Here is a 14,342-nt window from a genome sequence, read left to right as displayed (position 1 = left end):
AAGGAAAACATTTACAACTTTGAAATGACAGATAGCCAGTGGCTGAATTCTATCTGCCCTGCGATTGGCTGGCAACAAGTTCAGGGTGTACCCCGCCTCCAGCCCGATGATGGCTGGGTTAGGCTCCAGCACACCTGCGACCCTACTGAGGAGAAGCGGCTCAGAAAATGGATGGATGGATGAATAATTGCTTCATAAACCTTTTTAATTGGTGTCATTGACTTTAGATTTCTTGATCTGAGAATGTTTCAATAATTCAAAATATTATAATTTCATGTATTTAATAAAGGCAGTTAGTCCTCAAATTATTTACTTATACAGGCGCACTACAAGCAATTAACTTTCTGCGTTATATAATTTTCCAGACCTGCTGACCCTAATATGCTGTCCATGTGAAGCCCGTAAATAATATTGTTTTTTTTCTAATCTAAAAACAGGGTTGTTTTTGTAGGTAGTGTTTCATTGTAAATTTTACTGTTCCTACACTAACATCCTTTTTATAAGATAACTGTGCAGCTTGTATGGAATGTACACGCTTTTGTAACTTCAGATATTCACACAAAAACATGAATCAAAAGCAAATTTATTTATTTATTCATCAGTCCCCCGTAAATAGAGGAGCATCCTCCCAGATTGTCGCCGTTGGACTCAAAACTGAGCAGTTCTCTTTCCCCGTCCTCAATAAACTTTTGCGTCTTTATAATTAGTATGACATTGTACACAGGTGTCAATGACATAGGAGATTCTGTATGTGTTCCTAAATTCAGAGGAGTACAGCCTCCAGGTCACGACACCTGTTAATAAAAAAAACAAATATTCAAATATAAAACAAAGTATTCAAATATATCTGGATAGTATCACTCACTCACTCACTGTCTAGCCAATGTAGGTGTGATGCATTGCGGAATGTCTCTTGTCTGACTATAACCCAAAAACGGGTGCAGGTCAGAGCCAGCGCACGGATCACAGTGCCAATCCTGAATAAGAGCTTCAATGAAGACAGTCCTCAAAATGGAATCTGTCAGCTGTGAACATACAGCATAAATTATAAATGAGCACATGTCCAATATTATCCCCTTTGAACAAGGATAGTATCTTAAAACAATTATTTATCAACATTTGGTAGCTTTCAGATTTATTTTTGTTGTTTTCAGATTGTACAAATGTTGTTACAGCCACATGATTCTCAGATAAAGAAGTGTCAAGTGGGCACTACATGTAGATTTGTCTGATGAACAGCCAGTGAGTGTTTGTCATCAGCTCATAAATGTACTTCACTTCCATAATTTGAAGACAATGAAATATTCATGCGTGCCTAAAAGATGGGACTGACCACTCCCATGGACTTGACCGCATCTTGACTGGACTGGATCAAAGAGGTCTGAGGTTCCTTAAAGTGAATGGGATGCATATTACACTATGAACATGTATGTACAACAATGACAATTTCCCAGCCCCAGACAAACAATTAGGGTCTGTGAAATATTATCCATAACTCTTACCATGTCAATCTCAAATTTCCTCTTCCTGGAGATGCGGAAGATTGGTTGCAGAGATCCACTGGCCATCTGGGCACCTTCGTTGGTATAATGCGCAAATCTGTGACCATAACTGCAAAGATTAATTTAAAACATTTACAAAACATGCTGCCCCATTGTCCTAATGTATCTTCAATGTTTAAGAGACCAGTACCCTTCAATCTCCAGGTTCTCCAATAGGATTGTGCACCACCACCTATGCAGATCTGGCATGCTAAAATAGCATAAGTACAATACATTTTCAGTAGGCTACATAAAGGATTGTACCAGGCTCACAAATTAAGATCACACAAAATAGATTATACATATTACAGCCAACATGCGTGAGAAACACCCCCCACCCCCCTCATAAAAATAAATAAAAATCAACAAACCTAAAGGGGCTAGGGATGGAATAACGAAAGGCAAATTAAACATCTTATGGTGATATACACTATGTGTAATAGCATACTTACACCTGTAAAATCAAAGGGAACCCCCACGACAGTATACCCGCAGTACTATAAAATGTGCAAATGCATCAATGCTTTATTTTCTTTCTATGCATGTGTTGGATTTATCTTGCCCAACATTATAAAAATTAGACACAAAAGGAATGAAGACGCTGGTTTCTTTTTCTCATGAGGAGGGCGTATGGGAGATTGTTCAGATTACAGCCTCTCAACACGCTCTAAACAATCTCTCCCGTCGCTCCTGCATTTATTTGAAAATAGGGAGGTTTCTAAATTTACAAGACACAACACACTAAGGGGAGGGTTTCAAGGTGAAAACATGGCACCAACACCTGCCACGTCCCGGCCACGTCCTTCTCTCAGATGATTCCTGCTGAGTCATCTTCTTGAAGGCGAGACATCTTTCTTTCTAAACATTGTCCATAATACTAATGCAAGCTAAGCAAATAAATGATAACATCTACAATATATCCAACATTTCCCTCCTGTTTATCATGTATTTGCACAAATTCTCATATCATCTTACAGTCACTTCATTTCGATTTTTTAACTGTCGAATCATTTTTATGAAACAAATACATTTATACTCAGAGTAAATTTGTCATACATGAATGTTGTAGTTTAAACATCGTAATCATCTGAATCAGGAAACAAATCAGTTAAAGCAAAATCATCATCATCATCATTATCTTTATCATCAAACAGTAATGGATACATCAGCTCCATACGGTTCTCCATGGGGGTTATGGCTGTGGTGATTAATTTACTGATTAATGCCCGAATGCATGGGATACAACAACATCCACAAAATGTCAGAATGGCTGCAAAAACAGCAATTGATATCAATATTGGTGAAATTAGGGTTTTGTATTTACCAAAAACGTCCATCCAGCTGTCCCACAAGGAGTGTTGATTGAGGATTCGTAGACCATCGATGGCTCTGGTCAAGCTGCCATCTGAAGCAGTATTGTTTGTTCTCCCAACATACCGCAAACACCTCCCTCTCTTGCAAGGAGCATGTCGACAGCTATGCAGTTTTGGAACGTCCTTGAAGAGGTAGCTTTGAGCTGCTCATGCACAGCTTCCAACCCACTCTGAGTCCAATTTCCTAATCTCTGTACATTGAAGTGGATGTAGTTTATCCTATCAACATTTTTATTAATCGTACACCACCAGCATATGAAGTATTCAAATCCTCCTGCAACTTGGTCAGCTAATTTGTATTGATTAGGAACCCCACAAGGAACACCTATGGCGTTGATGTATATTTTATGTTGGATAATTTTGCCTCTGCCAGGATAAATCTATTTTTTGTCTATGTTCTAGATTGGACAAAAACATTGGTGCCCTTTCCATTAAATCTTGAACAGGCATAGGGTATACTGACACATGCAATATCAATGTGATCATAGTGCACAATCCAGATTTATCTTTAGGTAATCTATCAAAAAGTCTATCATCTCCGGACCACCACCAGCTGCTGCTCCGTGATACTGGCATAAATTTTGGTCCGACTTTTAAGGTTACTTTACACTGTGTGTCGTTAAGTGGTCCTATTTTTTTTTTTTCCTTTACTAATCATGTTTATACAAGTGAAATTATTTGGTGCTACTAAAATAGAAAACATCGGTTTGTGTTTATCTGCTTCTGTTACGGGATATGTAGGATCCCATGATTTACACCTCTCAGTTGGTACAGTAGCGTTCATTAATGGAATAATACAATCTTGTGATAATTGTACCGGAACTAGGCGCAACAAAAGCCTGGGACCCATGCAAACCACACAATCGTTTCTCGCTACATTTGCTGCTTGTTCCACCAATAGTAACCAATTGTTATTTTGTCCTGAAACTCCTGTGACTACAAGGAACCAATCATCAGTAGTTATGTTATTAACCATTAAAATGTGTTCACTTTTCTTTGAAGTTTTTTAATGGCATTTCTGGTTCAACACGGTTGCCATAACACAATGCTACTCGGAAGTGGGGATCTTTTCCGCCAGAATATGCCCACAAGCTCATCATCAAACACACTGGGTGACTTGATTTGTATTTCAATATTAAACTATGGGCCGTTTTGCTTATGTTAAACTTCTTTCTATATTCTTTTGCTATTTTCTGTGACCAACTGGACCAATCATAACCTGTTTCACCAATCCCCAATTCTGCCCATTCTCTTGAGCATCATTGGTGAGAGCCGCATATGGAATTATGATTAAAGTATCTTGATTTTGGGGGGCACAAAATATTAAACTGTTTTGCCGCATTTGGAGGTCATGCCCACATTTCTGATCATCAACTGTACTCCTTTTGATACGAGTTAATGATTCCAAATTTTTTATTATTGGGTTGGTCATATTGGTCCAGTTGGTAGGTGATTTCCTATCTAAAAAATGCGTTGTATCATTTAGGGTGGGACGTCCCATGTACCACAAAACAAAGTCAACACTATAGTAACCAAAGTTGCTATGTAACAACTCATCGAATCTCGTAACCAACGCGGGTGTGCCATTCTGCTGAGTTCTCACTAAACGGGTTGGTGTCTTTTTTCTTCACTGACCAGCAAGCGTTTTCAGAATCTACACATCTGCTCCCGCTCCGTTATCAGACTTTTGCTCACCTTCCCTATTTGAGTACTCAGCTGAAATGACTCTTTTACAGTGTGTTAAATGAACCCACGTGTTTCTTTCTGCTATTTTTTTATTGTCCCATTCATTCTTTCCACTCGACCTACACTCTGAGGGTGGTAAGCACAATGGTTATTCAAATTGATGTGGAACATGGTTCCTATTTTATTGATTATTTGATTTACAAAATGAGTCCAATTATCGCTGTAAATGGTTTCAGGTATGCCATATTTTGGAATGATGTCTTTACATAGTGCTTTTGCCACCGTCAGAGCATCAGGGGATTTTGTTGAGAATAATTCGATCCATTTAGAAAATGCATCTATGATAACCAAACAATACTTTTTTCCTTCACTTTGGTTTAATTCAATATTCCTCTCCTGGGCCTCAAATTGCCTTGTGGATTATACCTAGCACAAATCATACATGCTCTACAAATTATTATTATTATTATTATTATTTTAATAGGAATTAAAACCATAAGTTGTATAATATTGATTTATCTGTCTTACCATCCTTCCTGTTGAGACATGTGACACAGCATGGCTCAATATAGCAGCCCATTTGAATAGGTTTTTTTTTTTTTTTCTTCTCTTTGCTAATGTAAATTTCATTTTGTAGTTTTGCACTTTGAATTGCGTTCTTGTTGTGGAACCCTCATACTGGCTATCAGTATAGATTGTACCATCTTTATTTATTTTTAGTTTGCATGCCTCGGTTAATGCTACTAATTCAGCAGTTTGTTCGGCCAATTCCTGACAATCATGCTGCGTGCCTTCATGAGGTAAGGGCATTAGTGTGGCTGGATTTAAGGTTGTGCGTCGCTCAACAGTCAAATGTGGTTGTGACAGCAAGATGGCCATGCAAGATAAATGTCTTGCAGGTGATAAAAAGGCCATATTGGTTTGCAATAAGAGAGCAGACACTGTATGTGGCACTTTAAGAGTTAATGATGTTAATGAAGAGTTAATGATGTTCACTTTAAGAGTTAATGATGTTTACGATGTTTAAACTACAACATTCATGTATGACAAATTTACTCTGAGTATAAATGTATTTGTTTCATAAAAATGATTCGACAGTTAAAAAATCGAAATGAAGTGACTGTAAGATGATATGAGAATTTGTGCAAATACATGATAAACAGGAGGGAAATGTTGGATATATCCAACAGCATGACATCACGAAGCTGATGAGTCTTATGCCAGTGAAGGAAAGGAATAGCTTCATGTTTGCAATATAAGTCACTGTTGGACATTTTTTCCTCCCTCAGAGTCAAGCTTACACTTGCCATTAACATGAATATACCACAGTCATTACTGCCATAATTTTGTACAGGAAGGCCCTGTACAAATATGTAGTCAATTAGCAAGCAAGATACAAAATTGAAGATTTTAAATACAGTATCAAACTATGTGTGTAAGCTTCAAGCATCAGCCCAAATCATGACATTCACCCTCATTGGAAGATTTTTTCAATTTTGTTGTTGTTTTAGACCTCTATATCCAAGCTTGAGAACTCTGACCATGTTCCGGGTTTGATGTGATGGGCAACATTCATGTTATGGATTTAAAAAATAAATAAATAAAAAGTATAAAACTGGAAAGTTGACTGCCAACTGATACTATTTGAGGAAGTCTGAGGAACGAGACTGTCCATGAACAACAGTGACAGAGTTTGAACAAGTCCAAGGAATGAGACTGCCAGCCAAATTTTTTAGTACTAACCTTAATATGTATTGGTAATCTTGGTGTGTGAAGCCTTGTCCCTTTGTTTGGAATAAGGAATCCATGAAAAAAATCTTTTTTTTTAATTGGCTCCATGACCTACTGGGAAAATGGTCTTAAAATGAGTCAAAGGTTTTCCAAAGACAGAAGGACAATTTTAAAAGTAAAAACCATAATAACTAATATGATATATAAATGAAAAAATATGAAAACATAATAAAGGCATAAATACCTAAAGCAATGAGATTGGGTGCTATGATTTAGCATTTTTGTAGATGGGTCAAAAATGCACTTTTGCTTACTAGAGTCTTTGCACAGTAGCATCAATGGTAATAAACAATGAGGAATCACAGAAATGTTCTTCTAATTCCTACTAATAAATCATAAAAAAACACATTCATTTTAATTTTGCCATAATTTGCCTACTGTGGAAAAATAGCTCAATTCAGAAAAAAATACATGGATTATTCTGGATTTGAAACATGCAGCCCCACCGGCGCTGTCAACCTGCAGGGCGCCGTTGGAAATTCAGCTACTGTGGGTCGAAGTCGAAGAAGAAGAAGAGGTGGAAAGCGGGAAAGCACAGAGCCGAGAACTGAATGTGGGGACTTTGAATGTTAGGACTATGACAGGAAAATCTCGGGAGTTGGTTGACATGATGATTAGGAGAAAGGGTGATATATTGTGTGTCCAGGAGACCAGGTGGAGAGGCAGTAAGGCTAGAAGTTTAGGGGCAGGATTTAAATTATTTTACCATGGTGTAGATGGGAAGAGAAATGGAATCGGGGTTATTTTAAAAGAAGAGTTGGCTAAGAATGTCCTGGAGTCACTCTTTTACATAGTGCCCCTAATGGTTGGATGAGACACCACAGTATGTGTGTGTATTTTTTTAAGTTTATGACATCTGTTTATGAGATCTGTCTCTCTGATGGATGGCAGATGAGAAGGAGGCTAGCAGGAAATTATGATTAAGGATGCATGAGTGTGACCTGCGGCAAATCAATTACTGGACGCTGTTTCAGACTCACGTTTGTGCTACAAGAGCAGGTTTGTTAATTTATTTAGCTCGATGTATTATAACACTTTTCCTAAAAGATTTTCCTCATCAACATCTCACAGTGCAGAGCCATTACTGTTTAGAACAGGGATTCTCAAACTTTGGGTAGGGACAATTTACAGTGGGGAAATTTTTCCTAGGACCCCTTTTTTAATTCTAACATAAATTAAACATTACTTTTCTTGGAAAATAATGGCCCAACAATAATATCATACCTGAAATTATAAAAAATAACTATAAATTGCTGTTTTCCCTATTTTTTATTGTAAAGCAATACAATCAATCATCTTTTATTAAGCAGACTCATAGTTCATTCGAAAATACATACAGTACAGTACACAATAAGGAACGTAAAAGGAAAGTACATTAGGTAAATCTTTATATTTAATGACCATGGTTAATTTGACCGCATTCCTGTATAAGAAACTGGAATCTAGGAAAGTTGACCTGCATTGTCCACTATGCAGGTGCTTATTTCAGTCACACTGGATTAATTTTTGGCTAAAAAGTTATTGAATCTGTTTCCAGCCACTGAATCGTCATTTTTTTTGTTTTGTTATCATTTTAAATACAACTCCAATTCCAATGAAGGGGCATTGTGTTAAATGTGATTTATGCACCGTTTTTTATTTTGTTCCTTTTCTTATCATGATCTCACTGTAAAGCACAAAAAGTGTCATGTGACATGTCGACGCCCCTGCTGTGACCAAACTAGCTGCATATACATTAGATGCCCCCCAACCCCGATTAAAATGAAAATCTAATGTGAAAATGTAAGAAACTAAAAATAAACTTAATGGGGTGCGAGGTGGAAATATATATATATATATATATATATATATATATATATATATATATATATATATATATAGTAAACCTAACCCTGGGGCCAAGCGATGAAGTCCAACCGGTCCCGCTCGTCCACCTCTTCTTCAGGTGACACTGGCTGGCCCAGATGAGGACAGAAGTTGTGATTGCAGGTAAACGGGAGGCTTCTAGACTGGTTTGATGACTGGATCCGGTCCTGGATCTCGTACGGTACAGTCACTATGTGGTTCTTCCAGTTCTGAAGAAATTACATACACTACAACGTTACATCGGAGTCAGATATTTTTTTTGTTGGTTGTTGATTTTTTTTTTTTTTTTTTTTTTACTGCTACAACCTGTGAGTGAGGAACGGGACCGAACAAATATTTTTCTCCACCCCCCTCAAAAAAAAAAAAAAAAAAAAAGCCCCTCCCTGTGGCTGCACTGGCCTCCCCTTCTTTTGAAGGCCACACATGAGATAACAATTTCTGTGATCAATAGCAACTGTGTGTTTGAGGTGGCTTTCTTTTTTTTTTTTTACTTCTCTCTTCACTTTCTGTTTTGTGTAGCTATTGTTTTTTGCCTCTTGTACTCTTTAGAGTGGAGGGCAGAAGTTGCCATCTTCAAGATTCCCTCTCTCTTTGTGAATATTTCATTAAGATGACAAAAGGGTTAAGCTCAACTTAAACCTAACTTTTATTTCAAAGCAGAAACACACTTTGGGTAAATTATGATAACAATGGCCAAAGGGTAACGTGGGTCCCCCTTCCCATGGGCTCACCACCTGTGGGAGGGGCCATAGGTGTTGGGGTGCAGTGCGAGCTGGGTGGTGCCCGAAGGCGGGGACCTTGGCGATCCGATCTACAGAAGCTGGCTCTAGGGACGTGGAATGTCACCTCTCTGGCAGGGAAGGAGCCCGAGCTGGTGTAGGAGGTCGAGAAGTTCCGACTAGATATAGTCGGACTCGCCTCCATGCACAGCTTGGGCTCTGGTACCAGTCCTCTCGAGAGGGGTTGGACTCTCTTCCACTCTGGAGTTGCCCACAGTGAGAGGCGCCGAGCAGGTGTGGGTATACTTATTGCTCCCCGGCTCGGCGCCTGTACGTTGGGGTTCACCCCGGTGGACGAGAGGGTAGCCTCCCTCCGCCTTCGGGTGGGGGGACGGCTCCTGACTGTTGTTTGTGCCTATGCACCAAACAGCAGTTCAGAGTACCCACCCTTTTTGAAGTCCTTGGAGGGAGTGCTGGAGAGCGCTCCCACTGGGGAATCCATCGTTCAGCTGGGGGACTTCAATGCTCACGTGGGCATTGACAGTGAGACCTGGAAGGGCGTGATTGGGAGGAACGGGACCCCCGAACAGAACCCGAGCAGTGTTCTGTTGTTGGACTCATGTGCTCATCATAGATTGTCCATAACGAACACCATGTTCAAGCATAAGGGTGTCCACACGTGCACTTGGCACCAGGACACCCTAGGTCGCAGTTCGATGATCGACTTTGTGGTCGTGTCATCGGACTTGCGACCGCATGTCTTGGACACTCGGGTAAAGAGAGGGGCGGAGCTGTCAAATGATCACCAGCCTCCCTGGTAAGGTCTATTAAGGGGTGCTGGAGAGGAGGGTCCATCGGGAAGTTGAATCTCAGATTCAGGAGGAGCAGTGTGGTTTTCGTCCTGGCCATGGAACAGTGGACCAGCTCTACACTCTTAGCAGGGTCCTCGAGGGCGCATGGGAGTTCGCCCAACCATTCTACATGTGTTTTGTGGACTTGGAGAAGGCATTCGACCGTGTCCCTCGGGGTGTCCTGTGGGGGGTGCTTCGGGAGTATGGGGTACCGAACCCCCTGATACGGGCTATTCGGTCCCTCTACGACCGTAGTCAGAGTTTGGTCCGCATATCCGGCAATAAGCCGGACTCGTTTCCGGTGAGGGTTGGACTCCGCCAAGGCTGCCCTTTGTCACCGATTCTGTTCATAACTTTTATGGCCAGAATTTCTAGGCGCAGCTGAGACGTAGAGGGGTTTGGTTTGGTGGCCTCAGTATTGCATCTCTGCTTTTTGCAAATGATGTGGTTCTGTTGGCTTCATCAAGCCGTGACCTCCAACTCTCACTGAAGCAGTTTGCAGCCGAGTGTGAAGCGGCTGGGATGAGAATCAGCACCTCCAAATCTGAGACCGTGGTCCTCAGCCGGTAAAGGGTGGTGTGTCCTCTCCAGGTTGGGGCTGAGATCCTGCCCCAAGTGGAGGATTTCAAGTATCTTGGGGTCTTGTTCACGAGTGAGGGAAGAATGGAACGGGAAATCGACAGGCGGATCGGTGCAGTGTCTGCAGGGATGCGGACTTTGTATCAATCCGTTGTGGTAAAGAAGGAGCTAAGCCGGAAGGCGAAGCTCTCAATTTACCGTTCGATCTACGTTCCTACCCTCACCTATGGTCACAAGCTGTGGATCGTGACCGAAAGAACGAGATCCCGGATACAAGCGGCCGAAATGAGTTTCCTCCGCAGGGTGTCCGGGCTCTCCCTTAGAGATAGGGTGAGAAGCTCGGTCACCCGGGAGGATCTCAGAGTAGAGCCGCTGCCCTCCACATCGAGAGGAGCCAGATGAGGTGGCTGAGACATCTGATTCGGATGCCTCCTGGACGCCTCCCTGGTGAGGTGTTCCGGGCACGTCCCACCGGGAGGAGACCCCGGGAACGACCCAGGACACGCTGGAGAGACTACATCCTTCGGCTGGCCTGGGAACGCCTCGGGATCCTCCTGGAAGAGCTGGATGAAGTGGCTGGGAAGAGGGAAGTCTGGGCGTCCCTGCTAAAGCTACTGCCCCTGCCACCCGACCTCACATAAGCGGTAGAAAATGGATGGATAATAATAATTATAATAATTATAATAATTATGCTGTAAAAGGCGGCAGGTTGGACGACTGGTTGGCACCAGTACGTCCGCAACCCTAATGAGAGGATAAGCGGTTCAGAAAATGGATGGATAATGCTATAAACATTCTTTTTTTTTTTTTTATTAAATAAAAACAATTAAATAAATAACACTACCTTTGCGTGGCGGACAGTGGCTAAAAGGTTAGCACATCTGCTTCAAAGTTGGGCTCCGGGAGCCTTCCTGTGTGGAGTTTTGTTAAATTGTTTTTTGTTAGATTAACGTTGCATTCAGATGAATGGATGAGCGAGAAAATTAGTACATTTATCAAAGCAAGGCAAATTTATGAAGGAGTTTTTGCTCAAATTAGTCTCTCGGAGACAACAGCCATCAAAGAATTAACACATGAAAAAACACAAATGGAGAAAGCAAACAAGTAGCCAATTATTGTACTCAAGTAGCAGTACTGCTACTGAAGAATAATATGACTCAAGTAAAAGTAAAAAGTAGTCCTCCAAATAATTACTTAAGTAAGCGTACGAAAGTACTGAGTGAAAAAACAGCTCAAGTACTGAGTAAATGGTGACTAATTAAAATCAGCATGAACGTCAAATAAAATAAAAATAGCTAAATAAAACATGAGTGTGCAAATTCAGATATTGCTGATCAATATCAATTTATCTAAAATCTATTATATAAAAACAAATGATAATAACATCTTTGTAAAATGACAAATTAAGGCAAATTCAGCTCCAAGAAATGGTCTTTTACTATTTTGTTTCTACTTGTTAAACAACACAATAGGCTCAGAAGGCACATATTACAAAAACAGGAACAAGGCTGTAGTCGATATAAAAAGTCTACACACAGCTGTTCAGATGCCAGGTTTTTGTGATCTAAAAGAATTTAGACCAAAATAAATCATTTTCAAACTTTTTCCACCATTAACATGACATAATTTACACAACTGAATAGATTTTTTATAGCCTTTTTTGAGAGGGTAGGTGAAAATAAATACAATAAATCTTGTTCAGGTCCCCACAATGCAAAAGTGATTTACCATCTCAACTCGTTTTCTACTTGGTCAAATAAAGTTAAAATACAATAATAACAAAAGCAATCAAGTAAATCTGGTTGCACAAGGGCAGACTCCCTCTTGTAACTGGCATGTGGCTATGTTAAGGAGTAACCGATAACATTCAAACTCAAATGGGAGTCCACACACACACACCTGCCAGGCTGCCACCATTTCATTTCTTAAGTGCCCGAAAACACATGTATGCCTTGCAGACGTTTTATTGCTTTATCACTGAAATGAATGAATGAAGAAGCTTTTTTGTAGACCAGATATATTGATAATGTGTGTGTGTGTGTGTGCGTGTGTGTGTGGTTGTGTGTGTGTATGTGTGCATGTGTGTGTGTGTGCCTGTGTCAAATTACCACATTAGAGTTGTTTAAGGATACCTATGATGTGTTTTTTTCACAATTTAAAACAGTTATCAGGTGTCTTAGTAACATGTTTGTGAAATGCTTTCGTCAAAATATTCCAATGATCATGAATTACAAGTTTATACACCCTATATCTTTCTTGCTGAAATTAGCCTGTTTTCGAGAGGGTAGTCCTGTTTCACGCAAGTGAGCTACTGGACATCCCACCTCACTTATTGCCGGGCCGATAGTGAGTGAAAATGTTATTGCCGGGGCGGTCAGGTGCAACCTAGTGCATGTGGGGGGGAAATGAATGCCAATAAAGACAATAAAATCATTTTCACCCATGGAGGCAGCACTTCATGGACTAGACTGTGTATGTAGAACATGGACACACCACCAAACACAAAAAAACCTCAACAACTTGACCGGGTAATCAAATATGTGCCGCTTATCAGAAGCTAATACTGTTAGCGAATGCGAAGCTCTGCATCCAGCGAAACTCAATTTACATGAACCCCACTAGTGACTGTGTTGCTGCAAGCTTGAATGTCTAATGTCGAATATGTTGTTAACTGAACAAGATGTAATGTTCACCATACCACATAACATTTGAAACATTCATTACAGATATGAAAGAGGATGAGCGTGGACCAATGCAGGGTGAAGAAATGGTCTCGTTATCTTAAATCCAATAATTAATATTTTATTCCACTGGGTTTAAACCACAAAATAATCCTAAAATGGAAAAATAACGCCAAAAGGCAGTCCAGCCCCTTGATGTTCGCGAAGGTGGTAGAAAAGGCGAAGGGTGGGGGTAACCGGTGGGTTAACACCCCCCCCGCTTTTTGACCCGCTCTAGCCATAAAAGGGGCCAGAGCTGGGATCAGAAAAAAAAAAAGCATTTGGGAGTTTTGGTGGAGAAGTCTTCCTTTGGTCTCACCCCGACCAACTCACCGACGACCGGGCCAGGCAGAACGCCCATCTCACCCGAGGTGGCAAGGACACATCGGATGATCCCCGGCTGCAGCTTCCTGCAAGCGCTCCGAGCCACCTTGCTTCGGGGCCCGAACTCATTCTGAGGGAGCGTCTGGTAAACAGAGACACCCGATAGACGTCCTGCCTGAGAACTCGTTGGCTTCCTGCTTCTCCTCCCTTTTTTCGTCCCTTCCGTCGGATCCACCTGTTCCCGGTGCGGACCGGACCGGCCAGGAGTCCTCAGCTATACGCATTCACTACATGCCCATTCTGCTCATCTCACATCACAAATCCCTTCCTTCACCAATGTTCGTCTGTACCTTGTTTGTTTTGTGTTTGTCTGTGTTTTATCCTGTAGAAACCCCTTTTTATTATACAATTTTTTATGAAATTCACCACTTGTATTGATTATGTGTGTGTTTGGGTTCGGAACGAAACCTCTAAAAAGTCTAGAACTCAAAGTTTCTAAGCTGTAGCCACCTTCCGATAAGAGACTGATTATAAAGGTGTGTCGTCATTTTGCCTCAAGTTAAACTTGTAAAAATATGACATGGTGCCCCTCATATATATCAAATATCTTGATTTATAACGCTGTGATTTAAAATCACGATAACCTGGAAGTGACACAGGCGCCACTTCCAACTCATCGTTTCCTTCTAAATGAAGCACAATTCTTGCCAATCCCATAAACGCTACAGAATGGTGCCCCGTGTGAGGCGATACTAAGTTTTGTCCTAACCCAAACCCACAAACCCCACAATAGATTGTAATAAACCAAGACGGCAGCCACAATCTTGGCAGGGTCATGTTTAGACACGTCCCCTGCTATCTAGATTGTGGCTATGTTGTCTATGTGTGAGCA

At 40.9% G+C, this 14,342-nt stretch overlaps 1 protein-coding gene across 6 annotated transcripts in view; it reads left to right on the top strand.

The window, feature by feature from the left end:
• Positions 1-13,413: 13,413 nt before the first annotated feature.
• Positions 13,414-14,342, top strand: part of ptprq (protein tyrosine phosphatase receptor type Q) — a 62,854-nt gene continuing 61,925 nt past the window's right edge. For 5 of the 6 annotated variants that reach the window (XR_009768648.1, XM_061678245.1, XM_061678244.1 and 2 more), the window contains exon 1: positions 13,414-13,788. The gene's annotated coding sequence lies outside the window, so the exon portion shown is untranslated. The remainder of the gene's footprint in view (positions 13,789-14,342) is intronic. The other variant, XM_061678242.1, reaches the window with a different exon arrangement.

Source organism: Phycodurus eques, chromosome 5 (assembly GCF_024500275.1).
Source record: "Phycodurus eques isolate BA_2022a chromosome 5, UOR_Pequ_1.1, whole genome shotgun sequence".
Taxonomy (NCBI): Eukaryota; Metazoa; Chordata; class Actinopteri; order Syngnathiformes; family Syngnathidae; genus Phycodurus; species Phycodurus eques.
The sequence above is the reverse complement of the archived record's forward strand: the minus strand, read 5'-3'. Positions and strand labels throughout refer to the sequence as shown.